This window comes from Nomascus leucogenys, chromosome 12, assembly GCF_006542625.1.
Source record: "Nomascus leucogenys isolate Asia chromosome 12, Asia_NLE_v1, whole genome shotgun sequence".
Classification (NCBI taxonomy): Eukaryota; Metazoa; Chordata; class Mammalia; order Primates; family Hylobatidae; genus Nomascus; species Nomascus leucogenys.
This window is the reverse complement of record NC_044392.1, coordinates 101,989,390-102,005,570: the sequence shown is the minus strand read 5'-3', so window position 1 is coordinate 102,005,570 and position 16,181 is coordinate 101,989,390. Positions and strand designations below refer to the sequence as shown.

Below are 16,181 nucleotides of genomic sequence, written 5' to 3'. Positions count from 1 at the left end.
CATTTATCTCCGTATTGTTTTTAATCTCCAGAGATAGGATGACCACCTGCCTTTCCAACATATTGCAAAAACAACAGTGACTATGGTTGATTTTTTCTAGTCAGTTATTTTATTGAAAAATAAAATGTACCAAATGGCAGCAGAGTCACCAGCTGATGAGAAGGTTTTTTATATATATAACATTGTGCTTTTGATAGGGAGTTGGCAATTCTGTGCTAGGATTTTAATATCAAACTGTTTCCATCAGGCTGGAAGCTGTAACACTCAAATGGTACCTTCAGGAACTAAACTGTATGCTTGCTACTGTAAGGTACTTTTTGAAAGGGGGCGTTAAACAAAATTTATAGAAGAAAAAAGAACTCTTTTCTTTTGTAGTAGAGAAATATCTTATTTCTTTCTAGGTGTTGCAAGGTGGCTAATGGATTACCAAGTTCATTTTCCTCTTCTTGGCACACAACTAAATTATCATTCCCAGATAAAGTTACTTATGATTGAGTTTTAAGCAATGGAATGTGAGGAGAAGTGATGTGTGCTCTTTCCAGGATTGGCTCACATAAACCTCCCAGGAGTGATCCTCCTTGCTATTTCCTTAGAAATTGGAAATCACATACTGATGATGGCATAAATGCAAAGTAGAACAGAACTAGTCTCTAGAGAATATGGGCTGCCTGTAGGAACAATTGATCACGACGTTCTTCTTTTTTTTTTTTAGACAGAGTCTCGCTCTGTTGCCCAGGCTGGAGTACAGTGGCACGATCTTGGCTCACTGCAACCTCCGCCTCCCACGTTCAAGCGATTCTCCTACCTCGGGCTCCTGAGTAGCTGGGACAACAGGCGCCCGCCACCACACCCAGCTAATTTTTTTTTTTTTTTTTTTTGGTATTTTTAGTAGAGACGGAGGTTTCACAATATTAGCCAGGCTGGTCTTGAACTCCTGACCTTGTGATCCACCCACCTCGGCCTCCCAAAGCGCTGGGATTATAAGCATGAGCCACCACGCCCAGCCTGGGATGTACTATTAGCAACAAACAAATAACAGACCTACACAGTTTTATAAAATATATCTGCCAATATTTAAAGAACTAATTTCGATGCTATATAGCCTACTCAAGAGAAGATTCAAGATATAAAATTTCTTAACAAAAATAAGGAAAATATTGTCAATTCATCTCATGAAACTGACATAATGTGACTTTAAATATAGGCAAGGACTGTACAAGAAAAGCAATTTCACTTATAAACACAGAAAATTTTTAATTGCAACATTGGATTCATCAAGTGAATCCAGTAATGTATATAAAAATTTTGCCTAAGCAAGTGTTCTTATCCTAGGAATGAGGAAATTATTTAACAGTTTATAAATTTGATACATCAATACAGATTTAAGGATTGTGTGTGTGTATATATATATATATACAATCATGTCAATAGATACAGAAAAAGCATTATATAAAAATACTGTAATTTATAACAAAAAGTTGCAATCTAGGGATAGTTTCTTTCAAAATGTGACTAAAAAGATACAACAAAAGTCACAATGCTCATTATGTGTAATTGTGAAATGTTAGGCATATTTCATTAAAACTGAAAAAGGCAAGGAAGCCCACTTTTTCTATTTCACATTATAGTAGGGTTCCTAATCAGTTCAATACGATTTAGAAATCAGTTAAAAGGATAAGTATTAAAAGCAAAGGTGCAAACAAGTCATTGCTAATAGATAACTTGTCTTTGTAGAATATTCAAGAGAAGATACATACTATTGGAACTAATAAGATAATTCAACTGGATTACAGAAAATATGTTAACTCTTCCCCCCTTAAATCTATAAATGTGATACAATTACATTAAATTCCATTTTATTTAGAGAATTAAAAAATTCAACCTATTATTCATATTGAAGAGTAAAGGGCCAAGAGTAGCCAAGAACAATCCTAACGAAGAAAAATAAAAGCGAGTAACTTATCCTTTCAAATTCTCAATGCTAATTATAAAACTCTGGGAAAAAATACAGCCTAGAATAAAACTGGCACACACAAAACTCACAGCACTCACAGAACAGACACACACAGGTTTTGAATATGATAGCAGAGTATTACAAATCAGTGTAGAAAGATTCAATCAACAGCGCTAGGCAATTGGCTACTCTATGGGGGAAAAAAAACAAGGCAAATGAATTTGGACCTCATGTCATGTACATAAATAAATTGTACATAGATTAAAAGTCCAAACATCAAAATGAAAATTTTTAAACATTTTAATAATATAGAATTACCTTATAGCATTGAAGTTGGAAAAAGAGTAAGACGTAAAACACAAGCCAGATGAAAAAGATTGGTAAATGTGACTATCTTAAATGTAAACAGGTAAACTTTGGAATATGTGAGATATCATAAGCTGATTTAAATAGAGCCACATTGCAGGAAGCATTCCCAGAGAATTTAAACAAACAAACAAAAGACTAGTATTCTGAATATATCAATAATTTCAACAAGTCAAAATGCTAAAAAAGGTCTACTAATATAAAAATGGATACAGAATATGAATGCACAATTTTAGAAAGGGGAAACTGTAATGGCCAATTATTTGAATTACTTGACAAGAAGTGTACCTTCACTTTTAGGCAGAAAAATTTAAATTAAAATGTCACAACTTGAAACTCATAATATTGGTGACACTTAAAAAATAGGTAATACCGCCGGGCGCGGTGGCTCACGCTTGTAATCCCAGCACTTTGGGAGGCCGAGGCGGGCAGATCATGAGGTCAGGAGATCGAGACCATGGTGAAACCCCATCTCTATTAAAAAATACAAAAAAGTTAGCCAGGTGTGGTGGCGGGCGCCTGTAGTCCCAGCTACTTGGAGAGGCTGAGGCAGGAGAATGGCGTGAACCCAGGAGGCGGAGCTTGCAGTGAGCCGAGATTGCGCCACTGCACTCCAGCCTGGGCGACAAAGCAAGACTCCGTCTCAAAAAAAAAAAAAAAAAAAAAAAAAAAATAGGTAATACCAAGTTGATGAGAAAATGAAAAATCATACACTGCTGAAAACAATATAAATCTGCAAATAATTTGAAAACAGCAAACAAAACTGAAGATACACACATATCGCTACAATTTCATTTCTAAGTATTCGAATGCCCTAGAGGAAATACTTAGCGATGAAATTTTTGTAGAGATTTGAAAGTGTGGTTCTGAATCACCTGGGAGCTTTTTACAAATACAGATGCTCCCAGATTAACTAAATAAAAAGCTGCACCTTAACAAGATCTGTAGATAATTGATATCTACATTAAAGTTTGAGAAGCATTGCCCTGGACTAAAGCAGTGGTTCTCAATATTGAATGCACATTAGGACCACCTGAGATGTTCTCAAAATATATCAATTCATGGGCCCTACTCCTGAAAAAACTGAATTGCCATCTATACTCAAGAACTTCCCAGATGATCCATTTCATTGTTTATCCATGGAATCTCCGTACCAGAGAAAATCTCACATATGCACAAGGAAATACATGAAAGATTATATAGTTTCCAAAACCAAAAATCTGAACAAATCCTAATTGACCATGTGTTTATAAAATGTTAGGTTGTATAATATAATTTCAACTGCAGACAAAATGAGTTAACTGGGTCCTTGTGTATCAATATCAACTATTCTGAAAAATAAAATGTCGAGTGCAAAAAGCCAGTTGGGAAAGAATTGTGCAGTATGAAATTATGATACCATTTATGAAAATATATGTCAATTCTGTAAATTATTATTTAGAAACTAAAAGTCCAATCCTTTAGGAAGGGAGCAGTGTTTTGTTTAAAATATACTGTGAAATACAGAGCTTCTACAATTTAGACCAGACTGAACTTTGGGGATCATTTCAAAGGCCTCATTTGGTCCCAGAGAAGTGGTGCATTTCTGGGTGTACATGTAGGTCACAGATAAGTCAACCTTATGGTCATTAAAATCTAGCTTTTGCAGCAATGCTGATGCTAATGTTGCTCTCCTAACTGGATATTAACATAGTTCTATATTCTAATTTTTAACATTCAGCTGACCTGAATTCCCATCCAATTTCCTGCCCTCTCTACCACCACACATATTCATACAATTTTCCTTCCAAGCATACAGAAGCCCTCTCTGTGTACTTTCCACTCCCATCTCTGGAGGCACAACAGAGCCTGGGTCATGTTTCAGCCTGTACAAAATGAGTCCTCCTATTTACATACCTGGCCTGGAAGAGTACAAGGTGCGTTTGAGAAAAAGATACTGTTAATGTGCAGCACTATCATCAACTAGGTTTTTCATGTGTGTAATTTTGGAGGTAATGATAGACAAAGTCATTTCTCTATTTAGAAAAAAAAAATTGAGAGACAGGTTTTGATTTTGTGCATTTTCATCAAATTCAAATAATCTAGAAAAATGGAGTGAGATCAAAAGCTACAAGAAAGGCTCAAGCGAGCTGGATGCGGCATAGCCTGTGGTGACCAAGGTTGTTTGTTTTTTGTCACAGTTAAGAATGACATACAATTAAGTGAAATAATTTTTCAAAGTGAATTCTGCAGCAAAAACTCCATTTTAATTTTATCCATCAGAAAGTTTACAAATGCCTATCATCTACAGGTATTATGCTCCCTTAAGGCAGGAGTCATACTTCTTTACAATCTCTTTAGAGAGCCAGGGGTATAGATGTACAAAAAGACATCACAAAAGAAGTAAGTAAATTGCTTAGTATCAAATAAGGGGACACAAATTCACTTCTGGAGGAGTTGAGAGAAGCAATTTGGCCTAGAGGGCTCAGAAAGACTTTTTTAAAGTTGTAGGTTTCATATAGGGGCCTGATAAAGATTACTAGGGGCTTAACGGTAGGGACTATGGGTTGGTCATTTTTACAGCACATACTTACATAATTGAAACTCATTAAATATTTGCAGATGGTGAGAGACAGGATTTGTATCATTAAAGAGGAGAAGAACTTCAGACAAGCTAGTATTGCTTGCAGAAAGACAGATGGGAATGTCAAAGGAGAGCAGGAAATATTTCTTGAATACTTAATATGTGTGAAACACTGTGCTACATACTTCATATCCATTACCTCATTTAGTAATGTGCCTTGCAGTACCACACAGTCATGCTATGAATTAGGAATTATTAACCTAATTCTAAGAGAAGAAAAATCTGAGACCACACCGATCATAAGCGGGTCTCAACCCAATACTGTTTTTCACTAAATCTTGTATTTAGTATATTAAACATGATGCTTGCTCACAAGGATCTAAGCTATTGAGTCATGGTAAGAAGATTCAACATGAAAATATCCAATATGAAATCTAAGGCCACAGAATTTGGAATTAGGCTGCCTTGAAACTCTGGTGCTTACTATTTGTTTGACATTGAACAAATGACTTAAATTTTATGTTCCTCTATTTCCTTCTGTAAAATTTGGATAATTAGAGAAAATACATCACAGTGATTTAGAGGAGAATGTATAAGGTAATAAACATACAGAAATAGAACATTACCTGACATAAATTATGTACTTGATAAATGTATGCTTTATAGAACTAACATTAAATGTTGTTGGATTGAAGAGCTTAAGCAGTCTTTCCTGTTTTCTTTTTTTAAGTTTCAGAATGGTTCTGAATAATGTATACATTTCTCTTAATTTATTCCGTTGTCTTTGTTTCCTTCTAAATAACATTCTCTGAGCACTGACTCCCCTTCTATGGTTAGGTAGACTGCACCATTAACTTAGTCATAAATTTTCTATTTGTGCAGATCATTTTTATCGAATATCTTTAGAAAAAACAGTTTACATTGTTTAACCTGCATCACTGTAGCATCTAGTTACAGAAGGTACTCAAGCATAAAATCTGTATGTTTTTATCATAGGTATCATTCCTTGCCATTGGAAACGTTTATGAGTCTTTAACACTGGCCAGTAGATGGCAGATATTAAAGGACACAAAGAGCCGAATATTCTTAACCCTTCCAGACCAGATACTCTCTCCTCATACAAGACAAATAGAGCACAGCCAGGTGAGAGAACGTGCTTCAGCCAGCCCCCTGAAGCTATGACTAGCTTTTCGAGAGTATCACTGATCCAGACCATTTAGAGAGTAATATCAGACTCGGTGAAGCAGACAGTCCCTACATTTAGCCTAAAGACAAACAGCAACTGAAAAAATACAGAAAAAGTCTTCAGCAGAAAGTTCACGGTGAATAGCCTCTTAACTGAGAAATAAAAGATACAGAGGTTAAATATTAAAAAATGACTGAAGAATAAGCAAAGAAAGTATATAAAAAAGAAAGGTGACAGAGCTAAGACATTAGGTGAAAATAAAAATTACAATTGCATGTAATAAAAGAACAGGATAAATAATAACTAGCATTAATTACATCTTCACTATGTACCAAGAACTATTCTAAGTACTTATGCATATTAAAGAATCACATCTTCACAATATTTATGTGAAACATTTTCACTCCTATTTTGCTGATGGGGAGACTAAGGCAAATTCATTAACTTGCTCAGATCACTTAATTGTTAACTAGAGATCTAGGATTCAAACCGAGCTGATATGAGTCTGAAACCTAATATTTTTTCCTCCAAGGCTATACAGGCAGAAAACAAAAACAGTAGAGCTTTATAAGAGAAATCTTGGATTGAAGAGGAACATATTGCGTGGAGAAATCTCACAGAGCTGAGTTGGAGTGTTGATACCTTACCCTAATAATCCCTTTAATCCCCTATTTTGTGAGTGCACCTATGAATGCATTCAAAGACTGGGGTGTAAACAGTTTATATAAGTAGCTGAAGGTACTATATTAAGACAGTTGTCACTCTGCACTATTAAAATTATATCCTCACTTATCTGCCTTATTAGACTGTGAGCCTTGAGCCTTTTGAGGGTAGGAGAAAAGATCTTGTATTGAATGGTGTGTTCTTTTTTTTTTATTATACTTTAAGTTCTGGGATACATGTGCAGAACGTGCAGGTTTGTTACATAGGTATACACGTGCCATGGTAGTTTGCTGCACCCATCAACCCATCATCTACATTAGATAGTTCTACTAATGCTATCCCTCCCCTAGCACTCCACCCTCTGACAGGCCCCAGTGTGTGATATTCACCTCCCCGTGTCCATGTATTCTCATTGTTCAACTTCCACTTATGAGTGAGACCATATGGTGTTTGGTTTTCTGTTCCTGCATTAGTTTGCTGAGAATGACGGTTTCCAGCTTCATCCATGTTCTGCAAAGGACATGAACTCATTCTTTTTTATGGCTAAATAGTATTCCATGGTGTATATGTGCCACATTTTCTTTATCCAGTCTATCACTGATGGGCATTTGGGTTGGTTCCAAGTCTTTGCTAGTGTGAACAGTGCCACAGTAAACACAGGTGAGCATGTGTCTTTTTGGTGGAATGATTTATAATCCTTTGGGTATATACCCAGTAATGGGATTGCTGGATCAAATGGTATTTCTGGTTCTAGATCCTTGAGAAATTGCCACACTGCCTTCCACAATGGTTGAAATAACTTACACTCCCACCAACAGTATAAAAGTGTTCCTATTTCTCCACATCCTCTCCAGCATCTGTTGTTTCCTGACTTTTTTTTTTTTTTTGAGATGGAGTCTTGCTCTGTCACCCAGGCTGGAGTGCAGAGGCGCGATCTCGGCTCACTGCAACCTCTGCCTCCTGGGTTCAAGCGATTCTCCTGCCTCAGCCTCCTGAGTAGCTGGGACTACAGGAGCATACCACCATGCCTGGCTAATTTTTTGTATTTTTAGTAGAGACGGGGTTTCACCGTATTAGCCAGAATGGTCTCCATCTCCTGACCTTGTGATCTGCCTACCTTGGCTTCCCAAAGTGCTGGGATTACATGTGTGAGCCACTGCACCCAGCTGTTTCCTGACTTTTTAATGATCGCCATTGTAATTGGTGTGAAATGGTACCTCATTGCGGTTTTGATTTGCATTTCTCTAATGACCAGTGATGATGAGCTTTTTTCATACGTTTGTTGGCTGCATAAATGTCTTCTTTTGAGAAATGTCTGTTCATATCCTTTGCCCACCTTTTGATGGGATTGTTTTTTTCCTGTAAATTTGTTTAAGTTCTTTGCAGATTCTGGATATTAGCCCTTTGTCAGATGGATAGATTGTGAAAATTTTCTCCCATTCTTTAGGTTGCCTGTTCACTCTGATGATAGTTTCTTTTGTTGTACAGAAGCTCTTTAGTTTAATTAGATCCCATTTGTCAATTTTGGCTTCTGTTGCCATTGCCTTTCGTGTTTTGATCATAAAGTCTTTGCCCATGCCTATGTCCTGAATGGTATTGCCTAGGTTTTCCTCCAGGGTCTGTATGGTTTTAGTTCTTAAGTTTATTATTTGCAGAACTCCTTACATACTGTAGGTGCTCAAAAATCCTAGTTTGTCCCTCTCCCCATCCCTCTTCCTTATCCCTGTAACATACTGTTCATATCCTCATATTCCACTTTCAATCAAAATTATTTGCTTTCTTTCCACATGGTAGCCTCTGTGCGCTTATGCTTTGCCTTCTTTGTTAACAGAGGACTCTGTTCCCATCCAGCCTCATCCCTCCACTTGAGCACTAAGTCCTTTCACTTTAACTATTCAAGGGCTTCATTTCACTAATCCTCCCATTCTCTCCCACATCATCCAGTGTTTTACCTTTATTAGATCATTCCCATAGCATGTGTTCCTCAATCTTTAAGAAAAAATAAACAGAAACAAAAACAACAAAAAACCTCTTGAGCAATCTTTTCTGTTTACTGTCTCAGTAAACATAAAATGCCTCAAAATAGTGTTCGTAGTCATCATATAATTTTTTCTTGATTTCTTTCTAATTACACTTTCACCACTACTACTTCCTTGCAACTACCTTCTTTCCTACCACCCTACAATGAGGCACATTACTTAACCCAGTGACCGTTTCTCAGCTCTCATCTTACTTAGTATATTACTCAGCGTTTAGAATAATTGATCACTTTGTTCCCCTTGAAACATTTTCTCCTCTTTTCTGGACATCACACTCTCCTAGTTTTCTACTAGCCTTTACTGGCCTCTCTTTGCCAGTCAGCTCTGATGGTTTTTTTTCCCTGTCTCACTAGTCTCCTGATGTTAGAGCATCTCAAGCATAGATTGTTGGACCTCCTTTTATCTACATTACTCCTTTAGTGAGTCCATCACATTTTATGGTTTGAAATACCAACTAAAAATTCAACAACTCTTCCCTGAATTGTAGACACAGATCTCCTTCATTTCTTTCCCTTGGGTTCAAGATTAGATATACAATTCTCTGCTCAGTATCTTCACATGGTTGTCTAGTACATATCTCAACATGTCTAATGAAAACTCTTGTTTTTTCCACTCAAACTATCATGTCAGCCTTTCTTATCTCAGTTAATCATAACTAGTTTTTCCAATTTGTTCAAACTAAAATCCTTGAAATCACCCTTGGTTTCCCTCTTATTCTCACACTCCACATCTATTATCAGAAAATCTGTTTGCCTCTAACTTTAGAGCCTCCTAACTTCTGCTATTGTCCATGTCCCAGGCAATCAGTTCTCAACACAGAAGTCACAGTAATTCTAATAAAATCAATCAGATTGCATTGCATTTCGCCCAAACACTCCAGTAGTTTCTTGTCTGTTATGTACTGCATTCTGTTGTTAGCAGAAATAAGGACATTAAAGATGATTCTGATGAGAGTTCTGAAAGAGGAAGACAGTAGTGCAAGCTATTATAGTTTTAGAGAACATATATATCGTTAACATAATGTTAGTAGAAATACGAACACTAAAGATGCCCTGGTAGGGTCTCAGCTGAAAATGAGGAACATGTTATCATAGACTGAAAGAAAAATGGTTCATGCTATGAAGTGGCTGAATTGTGTTCTAGTGTTTTGTGGAAGGTAGAGCTTAAAAACAATAAATTTAGATATTTAGCTGAAAAGATTCCTAAGCAAAGTGTTGAAGATGCAGCTTGAGTTTTCCTTACTGCTTATGATAAAATGAGAAAGGAGAGAAATAAAGAGAAGAAGAAATTATTAACAGAAAAAAAACCAGAACTTAAAGATTTAGAGAATATACATACTGCAAAAAAATAAGAAAGTGTGTTCTGGAAGGGACAACAAAGGTATGGCTGAACAAGTACTCCATAAAGAGATTGCCCATGGATTTAATCAGCTATGTCTCCAGTAGACAGCAAAGGAAAACAGAGCTATTCATATGTTATCATGCTTTATCCTTCAAAAAAAGAAAGAATGACCTTGAAGGTAATTCAGACATCATCAGAGCTCCCACTTGCACCACAGGCCCAGAGCATGCATGCCCAGGAAGCAAGATTATTTACTTCTCAGAGAGGGTGGGGCCACCTCCTAGATTTCAGTAGCCAAACTGCCCCTTAAAGAGTCATGGGGGCAGGATAATGCTTAAGGCTATGGAGGTGATGCTGCTACCTTATTGGGCCTGGAGAGCAGAGCATCTGGCCAAAGAGAGTATTCTTAAGCCTTAAGATCTAATAAAATGCCTTGATAGGTTTTAGAGTGGCTTGGGACTCATCATGTCTTTCTTCTTTCTGATTTCTCTCTCTTGGAATGGGAATGTTTATCTTATTCCTAATCCACTGTTGTAATTTTAACACACATAACTAGTCTTGTTTCACAGGTTCATAGCTGGCCAGGAACTTTGCCTCAGGATGAGGCATACCTCTTGACTCACCTATATTCTATTTAGATGATATTTAGATGAGAATTTGGACTTGCAATTTATGCTGAAATGGGTTAAGACTTTTGGTGCTCTTAGCATGGGGTGAATGTATTGTAAGTGAGGACATGAATTTGGGGAAGTGGGGCAGAGGTGAGAATTTTATGGGCCAAATTGTGTTCCTCCAAATTTATATGTTGAAATCCTAACCTCCAATGTGACTTTAAGGGTTTGTAGATAGGGCCTTTAAGGAGGTAAGTAACCTTAAATGAGGTCATCCTGGTTGGCCCCTAATCTAATATGACTGATGTCCTTATAATAAGAGACAGAGACATCAGAGCTCTCTTTCTTTCTGCATACACACAGAAAAATGGCCACGTGAAGACACAACCAGAATGTGGCTATATATGAGTCAGGAAGAAAGATACCACCAGAAACCATCCCTAATAGCACCTTGATCATGAAGTTCTATAAAAATAAATATCTTCAGTTAAGTCACTTGGTCTTTTGTATTCTGTTACGGTAGCTCAAGCAGAATAATATACCATCACACTCAGAGCCAGGGGTATAGTCTGTCCAATGGCTAACAGTGGCCTTCCTCTCTACATCCTGTTGCTTTTCCAATATAATCTATTTTTCTACCAGCTCCATTGTTTCCTTGCTGTCTGGCATTTCCATGACTCAGGGGCCATAACTTGCGGTTTCATTTATCTGGACTCTCCTTTCAGATATATGCATAGCTTTTTCCTTGTACTTCTTTTAATTCTTTGTCCAAATATAGTGTCCAAATATAGAATTGTCCAAATCTCTCCTGATAAGATGTTATCAATGACAATGTGTGCCTGAAACTTCATTAGCAATTTTAATTTCGCCCTGGTCCTGTGGTCCTGTGATCTCACCCTGCCTCCATTTACCTTGTGATATCTTATTACCTTGTGAAGCATGTGATCTCTGTGACCCACACCCTATTCGTACACTCCCTCCCTTTTTGAAATCACTAATAAAAACTTGCTGGTCTTACGGCTCAGGGGGCATCACGGAACCTGCCGACATGTGATGTCTCCCCTGGACATCCAGCTTTAAAATTTCTCTCCTTTGTACTCTTTCCCTTTATTTCTCAGACCGGCAGACACTTAGGGAAAATAGAAAAGAACCTATGTGAAATATCGGGGCTGAATTTCACCCGATATCACAGAGATGTCTTTGCACTGTTTTTGAATATCACTTTCAAGGATAATAACACACCAACATAATTTTAGAGATAATTGGAATGTTGTCAAAATGTCAAAATGATTTCCTTGAACATTCTGTTTACAAATTTTACCTTTCTACCTTCCTTGATAAAAAAAAGTCTTCATAGAACATACCACCTTCTGACGTATTACATAAATTACTTATATGTTTTGTTTCTTGTCCCTTCTTACTAAAACCAAAGTTCCTTGAATAGAAATTTTTGTTGATCTTGGTCACTGCTCACTTCAGTGCCTAGAATAGATTCTGTCAGATAATAAATGTTTAATAAGCATTTGTTAAATTAATAGAAATGTATTTATATTTTCTTCTCTGCTAGTCAAAGAATAATGACCTTATATTTGTACTTCTAAGGCTTATATTGTAAATATAAAATATTTAATACTTTCATTAAATTTTTTATTAAATATGAATAGAATAATAACAAAATAATAAATCAATGTTGATAACAGGGAGAGGAATCAGGAGTCTGATATACAACCCTGCCATTTCATTTCTGATATTTATATAAAGTTGGTATTCTATGTAATATTTGGAGATGACTGCTAGGAACATGACACTTACCTTAGGCTGTGTTTGTTTTTTCATGTTTTATAAAGTTGACAATAAACAGCAATAACAGGTCCTGTTGCCAAGCTTCCCAACTAATGTGAATGTTGCAAGGTGAATTAATTAGTAACAACAGATGTCATGCATGCAATGCAGTTCTAAGAGATCTGCGGGCCATGGTCCAGTAGCTGGCCTCATAGTACAGTGTAAGTACAGACTGCATACATAGACACCAGCCAGTTTAGGTTCATAGGTGGAATCACAGTGTTGTGGGAAGTCAGGGACCCCGAACGGAGGGACCGGCTGAAGCCACGGCAGAAGAACATAAATTGTGAAGATTTCATGGACATTTATTAGTTCCCCAAATAAATACTTTTATAATTTCCTATGCCTGTCTTTACTGCAATCTCTGAACATAAATTGTGAAGATTTCATGGACACTTATCACTTCCCCTGTCAATACCCTTGTGATTTCCTATGCCTGTCTTTACTTTAATCTCTTAATCCAGTCATCTTTGTAAACTAAGGAGGATGTATGTTGCCTCCCGACCCTGTGATGATTGTGTTAACTGCACAAATTGTTTGTAGAGCACCTGTGTTTGAACAATATGAAATCTGCGCACCTTGAAAAAAGAACAGGATAACAGCAATGTTCAGGGAACAAGGGAGATAACCTTAAACTCTGACCGCCAGTGAGCCGGGTGGAACAGAGCCGTATTTCTCTTCTTTCAAAAGCAAATGGGAGAAATATCGCTGAATTCTTTTTCTTAGCAAGGAACATCCCTGAGAAAGAGAATTCACCCCTGAGGGTGGGCCTCTAAAATGGCTGCTTTGGGGGCGGCTGTCTTTTACAGTCGTAGCTGTAGGGATGAAATAAGCCCCAGTCTCCCTTAGCACTCCCAGGCTTATTAGGATGAGGAAATTCCTGCCTAATAAATTTTGGTCAGACCAGTTGTCTGCTCTCAAACCCTCTCTCCTGATCAGATGTTATCAATGACAATGTGTGCCTGAAACTTCATTAGCAATTTTAATTTCGCCCCGGTCCTGTGGTCCTGTGATCTCGTCCTGCCTCCATTTACCTTGTGATATCTTATTACCTTGTGAAGCATGTGATCTCTGTGACCCACACCCTATTCGTACAGTCCCTCCCTTTTTGAAATCACTAATAAAAACTTGCTGGTCTTACGGCTCAGGGGGCATCACGGAACCTGCCGACATGTGATGTCTCCCCTGGACACCCAGCTTTAACATTTCTCTCCTTTGTACTCTTTCCCTTTATTTCTCAGACCGGCCGACACTTAGGGAAAACAGAAAAGAACCTACCTGAAATATCGGGGCTGAATTTCACCTGATATCACAGAGATGTCTTTGCACTGTTTTTGAATATCACTTTCAAGGATAATAACACACCAACATAATTTTAGAGATAATTGGAATGTTGTATTTAGCTAGATATTTCACTGCAAGCTCATTACAGTTTGCAAACAATATTTACAATTTCTCGCATTTCTTTTGTTAAATGCTTAACTACTTGCCTGCTGTAATGTAAAATCGCAAAGAATTGAAATGCTTGTGCACCTGGTTTATTTTAATAGCAAATTTTTAGTCATGTTCTCAGTAATAGGCACAGGAAAAGCAAACAGAAATTAAGTGGTTAATGAAAAAATAATGACTATGGAAAATTTGCTTTTGCAAACTGCTTAAGTTCTCATTATCCAAATAAAAATGATTGAAAATAATCTCAATGTGAAGTAAGGATTTCAGTCTATTACCTTTCTTAAGATTCTGTGTGTGCAAAACATCTGCCACAAATTTACCAAGAAATTTCCATTATTATTTCTAAAATTAAGCAATATCTAACTCAAGAATCTGAATATTGCAGTGGGCAATAAATACAAAGTGTATTATGGAAAACCATGTCACAATAAACGAAACCTTTGCTTTTTCCATTGGACAGGTTAGTTCTCTGACCAATACCTTTTTAATCAACTGTTGATTTGGTCTGGCCAAGAAGATATATTAAAGTTATATTAAAATTTTTAAGAAAATATACTATAAAATATTAAAAAATCTAGCTCCTGAAGTTAAGCACCATGTGAATTTTTTCCATCATCTTAAAGTTCTGTCTTTCATACTGTAGTTGGAATCCCTATGATTTAGGGCTTAAAATGGTTAAAGTGTAAAGCCCTATGATAACAAAGATTTTTAATACTGTAATATAAAAAAGTATCAAATGAGTGTGTAGGTCTATAAAAAGTAAGAAATAATTTCAACTCAAAATCCTTTTGAAAATTCCTCCTACCCACTATTGTAAAACAAAAAAAATCTAGCATGTATTTTTCTTTCTTTCCCTACCGGTTCCTGATGTCACTGCCATAAAGTGGTTCAGGAAATTGTTATAATATGGGCAAAACTTCATACTAATGAAGAAATTATTATTTTCCCAAAACTGTGGTAAGCTATTTGTATACATTATTCCACTGAATACTCACAATGGCCCTATAAGGCAATAATCTTATTCTAATAAAAATTTAAAAAGTGGGTAGTTAATCTCCCCAAGTGTTGAAACTAGTACATGTCAGATAAGGCCTCAGACTTATCTGAAATGAAATTGTCTTTTGGCACTAATACCTTTTAATCCCCATCCTACATCCTAGCATACCACATAAACTTAAGTACTGCAGAGACATGTCGATCCGTTTTTTTTTTTTTTTTTTTTTTTTTTTTTTTTTTTTTGAGATGGAGTCTTGCTCTGTTGCCCAGGCTAGAGTGCAGTGGTGTGATCTCAGCTTACTGCAAGCTCCGCCTTCCATGTTCATGCCATTCTCCTGCCTCCGCCTCCGGAGTAGCTGGGACTACAGGGGCCCGCCACCACGCCCGGTTAATTTTTTTTTGTATTTTTAGTAGAGACAGGGTTTCACCGTGTTAGCCAGGATGGTCTCGATCTCCTGACCTTGTGATATGCCTGCCTCAGCCTCCCAAAGTGCTGGGATTACAGGCGTGAGCCACCGCGCCTGGCCATGTCTATCTGTTTTTAAAATAAATACTGTATGGGACATTTTAAGAGTAATTAGAAAGCATTTCATATTATTTCTGTGCAATAAAGCACTGAAATATGGCTAAAAAGACTTACAATTTAAAATGCAAACTTAAAACATTTATGGACAGAGAAATTAAACATTATATGTAATAGATAAAAGAGAAGTCAATCAAATAAACAACAACAAAATATAACAGAAAAACACCCTGTAAAAAGACTGATCAGAAGTGTATACAGATAGAAGTTGCAATGGCCAAAAACAGAAATAGTAGAAAGTGATACTACATTCCAAATCTAATGATTTAATGAATTCCTCTTGAAGAGGAACTGAGGTTAATGGAAATTGTTCATGCTTAATTTAGCTGCATACAATGCTCTGATTTTTTATTTTATTTGGATTTAACCTCACTTTATGCTTTTTCTGCATTTACAAAGTCTAAGGTAACAAACCATTTCAAAATTTTTAAAAATCAACATTTCAACCCAAAATTTGGAGGGGACAAATCCAGTAAGCAGTTTCTTACTAAAGTTTATTCTTACTTCCTACCTGAGTAACTTGCACACTACGAAGCTCATCTGCAACTGAGAGGGAAACAGTGAGTATCACCAAAAAAGCTTTGA

The 16,181-nt window shown here is 36.7% G+C and overlaps 1 protein-coding gene and 1 long non-coding RNA gene across 3 annotated transcripts in view; both read right to left on the bottom strand.

Moving 5' to 3' along the window:
• The window catches only part of NEGR1 (neuronal growth regulator 1), a 904,143-nt gene that overhangs the window by 413,147 nt on the left and 474,815 nt on the right, over positions 1–16,181 (bottom strand). The window lies entirely within an intron of this gene.
• Positions 1,840–6,186, bottom strand: LOC101179340. The gene is made up of 2 exons (XR_179171.3): positions 5,975–6,186; positions 1,840–2,144 (listed from the first exon to the last, which is right to left on the bottom strand). It is a non-coding gene; the product is annotated as an uncharacterized LOC101179340 (long non-coding RNA).